This window comes from Apodemus sylvaticus, chromosome 2 (assembly GCF_947179515.1).
Source record: "Apodemus sylvaticus chromosome 2, mApoSyl1.1, whole genome shotgun sequence".
NCBI classification, from domain to species: domain Eukaryota; kingdom Metazoa; phylum Chordata; class Mammalia; order Rodentia; family Muridae; genus Apodemus; species Apodemus sylvaticus.
Genome location: NC_067473.1, coordinates 100,072,017 through 100,087,859, shown reverse-complemented (window position 1 = coordinate 100,087,859; position 15,843 = coordinate 100,072,017). Strand labels below are relative to the sequence as shown.

The 15,843-nt window shown below is 39.5% G+C and overlaps 1 long non-coding RNA gene and 1 pseudogene across 3 annotated transcripts in view; both read left to right on the top strand.

The window, feature by feature from the left end:
- The window catches only part of LOC127677182 (uncharacterized), a 326,506-nt gene that overhangs the window by 68,447 nt on the left and 242,216 nt on the right, over nt 1-15,843 (top strand). The window lies entirely within an intron of this gene.
- LOC127677143 (rRNA-processing protein FCF1 homolog) lies at nt 1,557-2,106 on the top strand (annotated as a pseudogene).

The following is a 15,843-nucleotide window of genomic DNA, read 5'->3' as shown; positions in this document are numbered from 1 at the left end:
ACCTTCTTTTTCTTGTTGGTATCAATCTATTTTTATTAGATATTTTCTTTATTTATATTTCAAGTATTATCCTCTTTCCTCACTCCCCCCCAAAACACCCCCTATTCCATTCCCCATCCCCCCTCTTCACCAACCCACTCATTCCCGCTTCTCTGTCCTAGAATTCCCCTACTCTAGGCCATCGAGCCTTCATAAAACCAATGGCCTCTCCTTCCATTGTCATCTGATAACACCATCCTTTGCCTACATATTCGGCTGGAGCCTTTTAAACTTTTGAATTTTTTTTCCTATAAAAAACCCGCCCTGATAAATGTTTGATGTCATAGTTTCAGACTCAGTTCTGAACTATGTCCCTTGTCTGACCACTATTAAGGCCATTCAATTCAATAAACTCTTCTTGCTTAACTGAGATTGGTGTTTGTATGGTTGGTGTAGACATTCCTGAACCCCAACAGATTGTACGTTGCTTATCATTGACTTCTCAGCTAATATCCACATATAAAAGAATATATTTCATATTCATCTTTCTGACTTCAGGATTCCTCATTCAGGAGGGTTTTTCTATTGTTTGCTTGCAAATATCATGTTGTTATTGTATGCGCACATGTGTGTTCTTTATCCATTCTTCTGTTGAGGAACATCTAGGTTGTTTCTATTTATGCTAGTATAAACAGAACAGCAGTGAACATGGATGATCAAGTGTCTCTGTGGTAGGATGGAGTAATCTTTGGCTATATGCCCAAGAGTCGTGTAGCTAGATATTGAGCTAGATTACTTTCTGAGGATCTCTGTTTTCCATAGTGGCTGGATGAACTTTAATTCCCAGTAGGAATGTATGAGTGTTCCTTTTATTCCACATTCTTTCAAGATTGAGCTGTTACTTGTCTTATTGATCTTTGCCATCAGATCCTATTAGAAGTTATTTGAACCTGTTTTTACTTGGGGTATGAATCAGCCCTTAGTACACATCTTTAATCCCTTTGACTGGAATATAGACACACTTTTACTATGCACCTTTATTCCCAAACAAGAAAGGTAACATTAGTTTGTGGAAGGAAGTACCCATATTTGAAAGTGATGTCTAATTGAGTGGTAGAAAAAGTGATGAATCAGAAATATTTGATAGAATAGAATATGCCCAACTCTCATGAAAAGAGAGGAAAGAGAAGCTTCACAAGAGACAGATAGTATAGGAAGAAGAGAGTACAATGCAGGAATACAGCAGAGTTCATGGAGAGCAGTAGAGTTGAGAGGGAGAGCAGAACATCACAGAGAGAGAGAAGGATGCAGTTTTACTGGGTGAATGTTACAGAGACAGGTTGAAGAGAGAACAAGCTAGACACAGGTAAAGACTGAATAAGCAAGAGATTGAGAGGGAGTCGGAAGGTTAGGAACGATAGCTAGAGTTAGTTTGAAGCCTGTCAGAGCAATTCAGAGGCTGAGAGAAAAGCCAGAATAAATAAGTCATCTCAGAGAGGAGTTTGAGCTAGAACAACTCAGTTGAAACAGAAATCTTGGGTGAGTGGTTTCAAAAGAAACAGCAGTGTGGCATGAACATGTGGAGGCAGAAGAAAACAATGAAGCATGTGACTGTGAAGCCAATGTTTAGTCTCAGAAATGAGTGACCCAAAAAAAAAGGATAGGTTGAAGCCTAAGAAGAAAGAAAAAACAGATCTGGGCATGCTGAAGGAAAGAGTAGTACCCCAGCTTCCTTTCTGCTTGTTCTTGCAGTATAATATACCGCTGGGTCCACCTTATTACATCCTTGTTGATACCAACTTCATCAACTTTTTCTTTAAGGCCAAACTGGACTTAGTGCAGTCCATTATGGATGGTCTATATGCCAAGTGTATCTCTTGTATAACTGATTGTGTTATGGTTGAAATTGTGAAAATGGGACATAAATTTAGTGTGGCACCAAGAATCTTCAAGAAAGGAACCAATGCTGATGACTGCTTGGTACAGAGAGAAACTTAGCAGAAGTGTTACATTGTGGCCACAATTGACTATGACTTCAAATGAAGAATCTGGAACATCACTGGCATTACTATCATGTACATTTCTAACCTCAGGTACAACATCTAGCAGATGCTAGATGATTACTGAGGTCCTTGCTTCTAATTCTCACTCCACAGACTCCAACTGCCATTCTTGGACCAAACTGTCTCTCATCAGGTAATTAAGCACACTTTCTGATAAAAAAATAGTGATCTTGAATTCAGAAAGAATAATTAATGGTAAACTTATTCAGCAGTGAGTCTCAGAGGCTGAAAACATTCTAGGCCTAGATTAGATTGATACAGTGGCTAGAATCTTCCAGGACTAGGCTTAGGTTAGCCAATGAAGGCAATAAGCCTCCTAGACATTATTTACAACATGAGAGTAAGTTACATTTACATTAACGTTATTTAGATTTCACATAACACTACTACAATGTGAGAAGAGGCCCTTGGTCCTGTAAAGGCTCGATGCCCCAGTGTAGGGGAATGCCAGAACAGGGAAGCAGAAGTTTGTGGGTTGGTGAACAGGGGGAGGGGGTTGGGATAGGTTTTTTTTTTTTTTGAGGGGAAACAAGGAAAGGGGCTAACATTTGTAATACAAACAAAGAAAATATATAATAAAAAGAAAACAAAAAAAAAAAACCAGACAAAAAAAAAGACCTAGATCAAATGTTAAGGCCTAGGTAAAATGTGTAGGCCCAGGTAACTGTTACCTCTCTATCCTACCATTTTGTTCTGTAATAATATGAGAAAACTTTTGCTTCTGGTCACCATTTGCACCAGGGAGCATGGCAGATCCACAGCCCTCTTTGCATGGCCCACTAGAAGAGAGCTGATCTCCCAGCAGTGTTTTAACTTCTGGGCATGGAGGTGAGATCTCCACTTTTTCTCCAATAACTGTCCAGAGGGGAATGGCTAGAAACACAGAGAGAATACAATCATTGGAGCATCTCCGATAGGATCCTTCTGGGTGCCATATGCACCCAGGAGCCAAACGATTCCACAGTCGTCAACCCACAGATCTTGCCAGAATAGAGCTGATCTCCCTGTAGTGCTGACGAAGGCATACAGGCCCACAGGAGAGACAAACTCCAGCCAGAGACAGCAAGTGCACCTAACATCAGAGATAACCAGATGGGAAAAGGCAAGTACAAGAACTCTACCAATAGAAACCAAGGCCACTTGGCAACATCAGAGCCCAGTTCTCCCACCAAAGCAAGTCCTGGATACCCCAACATATCCGAAAAGCAAGAGTTGGATTTAAATTAGCTTCCCATGATGCTGACAGAGGACTTTAAGATGGACATGAAATACATAAAGAAATACAGGTAAACAGGTAGAAGCTCTTAAAGAGGAAACATAAAAATCCCTTAAAGAATTATTGGAAAACACAATCAAAGAGGTGAAGGAAGTGAACAAAACCATCCAGGATCTAAAAATGGAAGTCAAGTCGATACAATAAAGAAGTCACAAAGGGAGACAACACTGGAGCTAGAAAACCTAGAAAAGAAATCAGGAGTAATAGATGCAAGCATCAACAACAGAATACATAAGAGAGAAGAGAGAATCTCAGGTGCAGAAGATACCAAGAATACATTGACACAACAGTCAATGAAAATGCAAAAAGCTCCTGACCAAAACATCCGGGAAATCCAGGACACAATGAGAAGACCAAACCTAAGGATAATAGATATAAAAGAGGGAAGATTCCCAACTTAAAGGACCAGTAAATATCTTCAACATAATTATAGAAGATAACTTCCCTAACCTAAAGAAGGAGATACTCATAGACATACAAGAAGCCTATAGATCTTCAAATAGATTGGACCTGAACAGACACTGAGAAGGCACCATGAGGTTCTTAAATGAAGGTATATTCTTTTGTTTTAGGATAAAATGTTCTATAGATATCTGTTAAATACATTTGGTCCATAACTTCTGTTATTTTCACTGTGTCTCTGTTTAGTTTGTGCTTCCATGATCTGTTTATTGATGAGAGTAGGGTGTTGAAGATCTCCACTATTATTGTGTGAGGTACAATGTGTGTTTTGAGCTTAAGTAAATTTTCTTTTATGAATGTGAGTGCCCTTGCATTTGGAGCATAGATGTTCAGAATTGAGAGTTCATCTTCGTAGATTTTTCCTTTGATGAGTATGAAGTGTGCTTTATCTATTTTGATAAATTTTGGTTCATAGTCATTTTTTTCTGATATTAGAATGGCTACTACAGATTGTTTCTTGGGACCATTTGCTTGGAAATTTGTTTTTCAGGCTTCTTTTACTTTGAGGTATTGACTGTCTTTGTCACTGAGGTGACTTTCTTGTATGCATCAAAATATTGGATTCTGTTTACGTATCCAGTCTGTTAGCCTATGTCTTTTTATTGGGGAATTGGGCCCATTGATATTAAGAGATATTAAGGAAAAGTGATTGTTTCCTCCTTGTATCATTGTTGTTAAAGCTGCAGTTATGTTTATGTGGCTGTCTTCTTATTGGTTTGTTAATGGAAGATTACTTTCTTGCTTTTTCTAGGGTGTTGTTACCCTCCTTGTGTGGGCATTTTCCATCTATTATCCTTTGTAGGGCTGGATTTGTGGAAAGTTATTGTGTAAATTTGTTTTTGTCATGGAATATCTTGTTTTCTCCGTCTATGAAAATTGTGAGTTTTGCTGGGTATAGTAGCCTGGGTTGGCATTTGTGTTCTCTTAGGGTCTGCATGACATATGCCTAGGATCATCTGGCTTTTATAGTGTCTGGTGAGAAGTCGGGTGTAATTCTGATAGATCTGTCTTTATATGTTACTTGACATTTTTCCTTACTGCTTTTATTATTCTTTCTTTGTGTATTTAGTGTTTTAATTGCTATGTGACAGGAGGAATTTCTTACCTGGTCCAATCTATTTGGAGTTTTGTAGGCTTCTTGTATGTCCATGGGCATCTCTTTCACTAGATTAGGTAAGTTTTCTTCTAAAATGTTGTTGAAGACATTTAGTGACCCTTTAAGTAGGGAATCTTTTCTTTTTTTCTATAACTATTATCATTAGGTTTGGTCTTCTCATTGTGTCCTGGATTTCCTGGATATTTTGGGTCAGGAGCTTTTTACATTTTGACTGTTGTGTCAGTGTTTTCTATGGTATCTTCTACACCTGAGATTCTCACTTATATCTCTTGTATTCTGTTGGTGATGCTTGCATCTATGACCCCTGATATCTTTTCTTGGTTTTCTAGCTCCAGGATTTTCTACCCTTGTGATTTCTTTGTTGTTTCCATTTCAAATTTTAGATGCTGGATGATTTTGTTCAATTCCTTCACCTGTTTGGTTGTATTTTCATGTATTTCTTTAAGGGATTTTTGTGTTTGCTTTTTAAAGCCTTCTACCTTTTTACCTGTGTTCTCCTGTGTTTCTTTAAGGGAGTTATTTATGTTGTTCTTAAAACCCTCTATCATCATCATGAGAAGTTATTATTTATTTATTTATTTATTTACTTTTTGTTTTCTGAGAAAGAGTTTCTCTGTGTAGCCCTGGCTGTCCTGGAACTCACTTTGTAGACCCGGGTGCCCCAAGCTCAGAGATCTGCCTGCCTCTAACTCCCAAGTGCTGGGATTAAAGGCATGCGACATCACTTCCCTGCTATAAGAAGTTATTTTAAATCTGTTTTTTTACATTTATTTTTATTTTGTGGGCAAAGAGGATGTTTGGTGTATGTACAATGGAAATATCATATCACTTCTTTTACTTATTAACAACACAAAAGAAGCTGGGACTCACATTTACCGTTATCCAGCTTTGGAAAACAAGAAGATTGCTAGAAAATTTCTTTCCACAAGTTCTTATGGCCCCATAAATTATACAATTGAGGTGAAGACAAAACAGATACAAGCTGAAATTTCCATTTCGATCACTATCCGATGACAAGCAGTCTAATCTTGGTTGTGGCAGATATCTTTTCTTCTTTTTTTTGTATTTTTGTATTATATATATTCTTTATTTACATTTCAAATATTGTCCCCTTTCCTGGTCCCCCCCCCAAATCCCATAACCCATCTCCCCTACACTTGTTCCCCATTCAACCCTCTTCTGCTTCCCTGTCAGGGTATTCCCCTATACTGAAGCATTGAGCCTTCCCAGGATAAAGGGCCTGTCTTCTCTTTGGTGTCTAACAAGGCTATCCTCTACTTCCTCTGTGTCTGGAGTCATGGGTAACTCCATGTGTACTCTTTGGTTGATGGTTTTGTCCCTAGGAGCTCTGGGAGTACTGGGTGGCTCATATTGTTGTTCCTCCTATAGTGCTGCAAACCCCTTCAGCTCCTTGGGTCCTTTCTCTAGCTCCCCCATTGGGGACCCTGTGCTCAGTTCAATGGCAAGTTGAGAGTGTCCCCCTCTGTATTTGTCATGCACTAGCAGAACTTCCCAGATGACAGCTATATCTGACTGTGGTCAGCAAACACTTGTGGGTATCCACAATAGTGTCTGGGTTTTATAACTGTATATGGGATGGATCCATAGGTAGGGTAGTCTCTGCATGGTCTTTCCCTCAGATTCTATTCCACACTTTGTCTCTGTATCTCCTTCTGTGGGTATTTTGTTCCCCCTTCTATGAAGGACCAGAGTATCCATACTTTGTTCTTCCTTCTTCTTTAGCTTCATTTCATTTGTGAATTGTGTCTTGGGTATTCCAAGCTCCTGGGCTAATATGCACTTTTCAGTGAGTGCATACCATGTGTATTCTTCTGAGATTGGGTTACCTCATGCAGGATGATATTTTCCATTTCCACCCATTTGCCTAAGAATTTCATGAAATCTTTGTTTTTAATAGTTGAGTAGTATTCCATTGTGAAAATACGTCACATTTTCTGTATCCATTCCTCTGTTGTGGGAATCTGGGATCTTTTCAGCATCTGGCTATTATAAATAAGGCTGCTATTAATATAGTGGAGCATGTGTCTTTATTCCATGCTTGAGAATCCTCTGGGTCTATTCCCAGGAGTTGTATAGCAGGGTCCTCTGAGATTATTATGCCCAATTTTCTGAGGAACTGACAAACTGATTTCCAGCATAAAGCTCCTAACCCAAAACATGCAGGAAATCCAGAACACAATAAGATGACCAATCCTAATGATAATAGGTATAGAAGAAAGTGAAGATTCCCAGCTTAAAGGGCCAGTAAATATCTTTACCAAAAGTATAGAAGAAAACTTCCTCAACCTAAGGAGGGAGATGCCCATAAACATAAAAGAGGCTTATAGAACTCCAAATAGATTGGATCAGAAAGAAATTCCTCCTGTCACATGATAATTAAAACACAAAATGCACTAAACAAAGAAAGGATATTAAAAGCAGTAAGGGAAAAAGGTCAAGTAACATATAAAGGCAGACCTATCAGAATTACACCAGACTTCTCAGCAGAATGTATGAGAGCAAGCAGATCCTGGGCAGATTTCATACAGACCCTAAGAGAACATAATTGACATCCCAGGCTACTATTGATAGCACAACTCTCAATACCATAGACAGAGAAAATAAAATATACCTTGACAAAACCAAATTTATACAATATCTTTCTACAAACCCAGTTTTACAAAGGATAATAGATAGAAAATATCAACAAAAGGAGGGAAACTGCACCCTATAAAAAGCAAAAAGGTGGGCAGCATACACCATCTTCTGCTCCCTGAAGGACCAGACAGGAAACACCAGGTACACAGAGATATCCCGAGTTTAACATTGCTCGGGACACAGCCCACCAGGCTTCTGCCTGCACCCAAGGGGTGGGCAGCTCTGTAGGCCGTCTGTGTGCCAGCCCTGTCCTGTGCTGTTTTCCCTGCAGAGTGATCAGCACTTGGAAAGTGTACCAACAGCATCCACCATCTTTGCTTGCGGATGGAACAGACAGGCAACACCAGGTACATAGAGACAACCCGAGTAGAACATTGCTTGGAGCAAGGCCCACCAGGGGTCCAATGGCACCCAAGAGTAGAGAAGTCCATCAACAATCAGTACCAGGGGAAACCCAGTCATCCCGAGGTGTGGAAATAGCCTTACAGACTCACAGGAGGCTCAAGCATCAGCCAGTGACAATAGGACCAACTAACGCCAGAGATAACCAGATGGCAAAAGGCAAATATAGGAACATTACTAACAGAAATCAAGGCACTATGGCAGCATATGACCCCAATTATCTGACAACAGCAAGTCCTGGATACCCCAACATCGCAGAAAAACAAGATCTGGGTTTAACATCACATATCATGATGATATTAGAGGATCACAAGAAGGACATAAATAAATGTCTTAAAGAAATACAGGAGAAGATGAGTCAAAAGGTGGAAGCTCTTACAAAGGAAACGCAAAAATCATTTAAAGAAATTCAGGAGAAAATGGGTCAACAGATAAAAGCTAATAAAGAGGAAATGACAAAATTACATAAATACAGGAGAACTTGGGTCAACAGGCAGGTGCCATGAAAGAGGAAACACAAAAATCTCTTAAAGAATTACAGGAAAACACAAACAAACAAGTGAAGGAACTGAGAAAAACCATCCACAACCTAAAAACAGTAGAAACAACTAAGAAATCACAAAGGGAGACAACTTTGAAGATAGAAAATCTTGGGAAGAAATCATGGGTCATAGATGCAAATATCAATAACAGAATACAAGAGAGAGAAGAAAGAATCACAGATGCAGAAGGTACCATGAAAGCATTGGTTCAACAGTCAAAGAAAATGCAAAATGCAAAAAGCTTGTAACCCAAAACATCCAGGAAATCCACGACATAATGAGAAGACAAAACCTAAGGATTATAGGTATAGATGAGAGTGAAGATTTATAACTTAAAGAGCCAACAAATATCTTCAACAAAATTCTGGAAGAAAACTTCCCTAACCCAAGGAGAGACACACAAGAAGCCTACAGAACTCCAAACAGACTGGACCAGAGCACAATTACCTCCCATCACATAATAATTAAAACCCCAAATGTACTAAACAAAGAAAGAATATTAAAAGCAGTAAGAGAAAAAGGCCAAGTAACATATAAAGGAAGACCTATCAGAATTACACCAGACTTCTCACCAGAGATCATGAAAGCTAGAAGATCCGGGACAGATCTGATGCAGACTCTAAGAGAAGACAAATGCCAGCCAAGGCTACTATACCCAGCAAAACTCTCAATCACCATAGATGGAGAAACCAAGATATTCCACGATAAAATCAAATTTACACAATATCTTTCAACAAACCCAGCTTTACAAAGGATAATAGGTGGAAAACACCACCACAAGGAGGGAAACTACACCCTGAAAAAAACAAGATAGTAACCTTTCATCAAACCCAAAAGAAGATAACCACTCAAACATAAAAATCACATCAAAAATAATAGGAAGTAATAATCACTATTCATTTCTCTTAACATCAATGGACTCAATTCCCCAATAAAAAGACATAGAGTAACAGACTGGATACATAAACAGGACCCTACATTTTGTTGCTTACAGGAAACACACCTCAGTGTCAAAGACAAACACTACCTCAGAGTAAAACGCTGGAAAACAATTTTACAAGCAAATGGTCTCAGGAAGCAAGCTGGAGTAGCCATTCTAATATCAGATAAAATTGACTTTCAACCTAAATTCATCAAAAGAGACACAGAAGGACACTTACTGGTCAAAGGAAAAATCCACCAAGAAGTACTCTCCATTCTGAACATCTATGCTCCAAATGCAAGGGCATCCTCAATCATAAAAGAAACTTTACTAAAGCTCAAAGCACACATTGCAACTAACAAAATAATTATGGGTGACTTCAACACTCTACTTTCCTCAATGGGCTGTTCAGGAAAACAGAAACTAAACAGGGACACAATGAAACTGATAGAAGCTTTGGACCAATTGGATTTAATATATATATATATATGTGTGTGTGTGTATACATATATATATTATGTATATATATATGTATATATATAATTATATAATATATAATAATATATAATATATAATATATAATATATAATATATATATATATATTAAAGAAAGAAGTCAAAGCCGTTTTAGAATTTATTGAAAACGAAGGCACAACAGACCCAAATTTATGGGACACAATGAAGACAGTGCTAAGAGGAAAATTCACAGCCCTGAGTGCCTCCAAAAGGATACTGGAGAGAGCATATACTAGCAGCTGAAGGACACACCTGAAAGCCCAGGAAAAAAATAAGCTAATTTACCCAGGAGGAGTAGACAACAGGAAATTATTAAACTCAGGGCTGAAATCAATCAAGTAGAAACAAAGAGAACCATACAAAGGATCAAAAAACCAGGAGCTGGTTCTTTGAGAAAATCAACAAGATAGATACACCCTTAGCCAGACTAACCAAAGTGCACAGAGAAAGTATCCAAATTAACAAAATTAGAAATGAAAAAGGAGATTTAACAGCAGAAATGGAGGAAATTCAAAAAATCATCAGATCCTACTACAAAATCCTATACTCAATACAACTGGAAAATCTGGAGGAAATGGACAATTTTCTTAGACAGATACCAAATACCAAATTAAATCAGGATCAAATAGATCATCTAAACAGTCCCAGAACCCCTAAAGAAATAGAAGTTGTCATTGAAAGTCTTCCAACAAAAAAAGCACAGGACCAGATGGTTTTAGTGCAGAATTCTATCAGACCTTCAAAGGAGACCTAACACCAATACTCTTCAAACTATTCCACAAAATAGAAACAGAAGGACCACTACCCAACTCATTCTATGAAGCCACAATTATGCTGATACCCAAACGACACAAACTTACAACAAAGAAAGAGAACTTCAGATCAATTTCCTTAATGAATATTGATACAAAAATACTCAATAAAATTATTGCCAACCGAATCCAAGAACACATCAAAATGTTCATTCACCATGATCAAGTAGGCTTCATCCCAGGGATGCAGGGATGGTTCAATATACGGAAATCCATCAATGCAATCCACCACATAAACAAACTGAGAAAAAAACCCACATGGTAATTTCATTAGATGCTGGAAAAGCATTTGACAAAATTAAGCTTCCTTTCATGCTAAAAATCTTGGAAAGAACAGGAATTCTAGGTCCATTACTAACATAATAAAAGCAATATACAGCAAACCAGTAGCCAACATCAAACTAAATGGAGAAAAATTGAAGCAATCCCACTAATATCAGGGACTAGACAAGGCTGTCCCCTCTGTCCATATATTTTCAATATAGTACTCGAAGTTCTAGCTAGAGCAATTAGACAACATAAGGAGGTCAAAGGGGTTCAAATTGGAAAGGAAGAAATCAAACTATCACTATTCGCAGATGATATGATAGCATACTTAATTGACCCAAAAAACTCCACTAGAGAACTCTTACAGCTGATAAACAACTTCAGCAAAGTGGCTGGTTATAAAATCATCTCAAGCAAATCAGTAGCCTTCCTATACTCAAAGGATAAACCGGCTGAGAAAGAAATTAGGGAAATGACACCCTCCACAATAGCCACAAACAATATAAAGTATCCTGGGGTGACTCTAACTAAACAAGTGAAAGACAAGAACTTCAGGTCTCTCAAGAAGTAAATTGAAGAAGACCTCAGAAAATGGAAAAATCTTCCATGCTCATGGGTTGGCAGGATTAATATTGTAAAAATGGCCATATTGCCAAAAGCAATATACAAATTCAATGCAATCCCCATCAAAATCCCAAATCCATTTTTCAAAGAGTTAGAAAGAGCAATTCTCAAATTCATCTGGAATAATAAATAACCCAGGATAGCTAAAACTATTCTCAACTCTAAAAGAACTTCTGGGGGAATCAGTGTCCCAGACCTCAAGCAGTACTACAGAGCAATAGTGCTAAAAACTCCATGGTATTGGTACAGTGGAATAGAACTGAAGACCCGGAAATGAACCCACACACCTAAGGTCACTTGATTTTTGACAAAGGATGTGAAAACATCCAGTGGAAAAAAGATAGCATTTTCAAGAAATGGGGCTGGTTCAATTGGAGGTCAGCATGCAGAAGAATGCAAATTGATCCATTCTTATCTCCTTGTACTAAGCTCAACTCCAAGTGGATCAAGAACCTCCACATAAAACCAGACACACTGAACCAAATATAAAAGAAATTGGGGAAAACCATTGAGGACATGGGCACGGGGGGAAAAGTTCCTGAACAGATCACCAATATCTTATGCTCTAAGATCAAGAATTGACAAATGGGACTTCATAAAATTACAAAGTTTCTGTAAGGCAAAGGACACCGTTAAAAGGACAAAACGGCAACCATCAAATTGGGAAAGGATATTCACCAACCCCACATCGGATAGAGGGCTAATATCCAATATATACAAGGAACTCAAGAAGTTAGACCCCAGGGAAACAAATAACCCTATTAAAAATGGGGTACAGATCTAAACAAAGAATTTTCACCTGAAGAAATTCGGATGGCCGAGAGGCACCTTAAGAAGTGCTCAACATCATTAGTCATTAGGGAAATGCAAATCAAAACAACCCTGAGATTTCACCTTACACCAGTCAGAATGGCTAAGGTCAAAAACTCAGGAGACAGCAGGTGTTGGCGAGGATGTGGAGAAAGAGGAACACTCCTCCACTGCTGGTGGGGCTGTAAGATGGTACAACCACTTTGGAAATCAGTCTGGAGTTTCCTCAGAAAACTGGACATGACACTTCCAGAGGACCCTGCTATACCTCTCCTGGGCATATACCCAAAGGATTCCCCGGCATGCAATAAAGACACATGTTCCATTATGTTCATAGCAGCCTTATTTATAATAGCCAGAAGCTGGAAAGAACCAAGATGCCCCTCAAAGGAGGAATGGATACAGAAAATGTGGTGTATTTACACAATGGAATACTACTCAGCAATTAGAAACAATGAATTCACAAAATTTTAGGCAAATGGTTTGATCTGGAAAATATCATCCTAAGTGAGGTAACCCAATCACAAAATAATACACATGGAATGCAATCTCTGATAAGTGGATATTAATTAGCCCAGAAGCCCTGAATATCCAAGGCACAAATTGCATAACAAATGACTCCCATGAAGAAGTATGGAGAGGGTCCTGATCCTGGAAAGGATTGATCTACCATTGGAAGGCAATATAAGGACAGAGAAAAAGGAGGGAGGTGATTGGAGAAGGGATGGAGAGAAGAAGGCTTTTGGGACATATGGGGAGGGGGGAATCCGTGAAAGGGGAAATCATTTGGAATGTAAAGAAAGAATATAGAAAATAAAAATATTTAAAAAAAATAAAATAAAATCAACTCAAGCAAATCAGTTGCCTTCCTAAACTCAATGGATAAGCAGACTGAGAAAGAAGTTAGAGAAATGACACACTTCACAATACTCACAAACAATATAAAGTATCTTGGTGTGACTCTAACGAAACAAGTGAAAGATCTATATGACAAGAACTTTTCTCAGCACCTCATGCTACCTTCTCCAAAATCGACCATATAATTGGTCACAAGACAGACCTCAACAAATATAAGAAGATCAAACTAATCCCATGCCTCCTATCAGATCACTATGGAGTAAAAGTGGTCTTTAATAGCAACAAAAACAACAGAAAACCCACATATATGTGGAAACTGAACAATATTCTACTCAATGATACCTTGGTCAAGGAAGAAATAAAGAAAGAAATTGGAGTGGCAGCAGCAGCAACAGCAGCAGCGGCTGGTCCAGAGGAAGGGCCATCAGCAGTAGAACCAAGCGGACAGGGTCCAGGCAGACCCTGTGCCCAGGACCACTGGCCATTGCTGGCCAGCCAGACAGCAAGCAGCAGAGGATTTAAGGTGCCTTTCACCACACAGAAGCCACATCAGAACTCTCCCTCCCGCCAGTCAGTTACGAGGTCTCCATATTGGTTCTCGGTCGCCAGAGAAATCAGACTGAGGTATGCATATATAACCGGAGACCAACTTCGCTGGGGTCTAAGTCCGACGGGCATTGGCCTGCACCCACGACTTGGGCTGATGGGGGGAGGGGCACCGGGGTGCAAACCCGGCCAGGAGGTTGTTTGCCCGGGGCAGCACGCGCGCCACCACCATTTTACTTACAGGAAGCCTGAGAGACCTAGCAGGCAAAACCAAACCAGCTTACAGGCATAGCCCGAGGCGGTCATAGCAGGGGTCTCAGACGGTCAGGCCCTGGACTGCCCCCAGGCCCTGGGCTGCTCGGTGGGCCATCTGTGTGACGACCCGGCCAGGAGGTTGTTAGCCCAGCAGACTCTCCCAGCACTCTCAGGGAATGCACGCACGCTGCCATCCTGGCCACCTGACAGACCCAATTAACACTCACAGCTGAGAGGAACTTTGCTCAGACATTGGCCTGCCAGGCTTTTGCCTAGACTCAGGGCCTGAGCAGCTAGGCTAGCCTTGTGTGCACTAACCGGGTTGGGAGTTCTGCTGCCCAGCAGAGTGATCAGTATGCAGAAAAGGTCCCTGCAGCATACAGCCTCAGCACTCCCTGAAGGAGCAAACTGGCACCATCTGGTTCACAGACACAATCTGGGGCAAAGAACCCTAGGGCTGCAAGGGCACCTAAGAGGAGAACAGCACATCAGCAATCTGCAACAGGGGAAACCCTGCCATCCAGTGTTGCAGAAATAGCCCTAGAGCCTCTCAGGAGGCAAAAACACCAGCCAGAGACAAGACCATTTAGCTCCAGAGAACAAGATGGCAAAGGGCAAACACAGGAACGCTACTAACAGAAATCTAGGCAATATGGCAGCATCTGAACCAAACTCTCCAACATCAGCAAGTCCTGGTTATGCCAACACACCAGAGAAACAAGATTTGGATTTAAAATCACTGTTCATGATGCTGCTAGAAGAACACAAAAAGGACATGAGTGAATCTCTTAAAGAAATACAGGGGAACATGAATAAGCTAGAAACCCGTATAATGGAAACACAAAAATCACTTAAAGAAATACAGGAGAATAAGACCCAAGAGATAGAAGCCAAGAAAAAAAAAAAGAAAAAAAAAAAACTTAAAGAAATGCAGAACTTGGGTCAACAGGCAGAAGTCATGAAAGAGGAAACACAAAAATCTCTTAAAGAATTACAGGAAAACACAAACAAACAAATGATGGAACTGAGCAAAGCCATCCTGGATCTAAAAACAGAAGTAGAAACAACTAAGAAATCACAAAGGGAGATAACTTTGGAGATAGAAAACCTTGAGAAGAAATCAGGGGCCATAGAAGCAAATATAAACAACAGAATACAAGAGATGGAAGAAAGAATCTCAGATGCTGAAGATACCATAGAAACCATTGACTCAACTGTCAAAGAAAATGCAAAATGCAAAAAGCTTGTATCCCAGAACATCCAGGAAATCCAGGATACAATGAGAAGACCAAACCTAAGGATTATAGGTATAGATGAGAGTGAAGATTTACAACAGAAAGGGCCAGCAAATATCTTCAACAAAATTATGGAAGAAAACTTTCCTAACTTAAAGAGAGAGATGCCTATGAATATACAAGAAGCCTACAGAACTCCAAACAGACTGGACCTGAGCAGAAATACCTCCCGTCACATAATAATCAAAACCCCAAATGCACTAAACAAAGAAAGAATATTAAAGGCAGTAAGAGAGAAAGAAAGGCCAAGTAACATATAAAGGAAGACCTATCAGAATCACACCAGACTTCTCACCAGAGACCATGAAAGCTAGGAGATCCTGGGCAGATCTCATGCAGACTCTAAGAGAACACAGATGTCAGCCAAGACTACTATACCCAGCAAAACTCTCATTCACCATAGATGGAGAAACCAAGATATTTCATGACAAAACCAAAT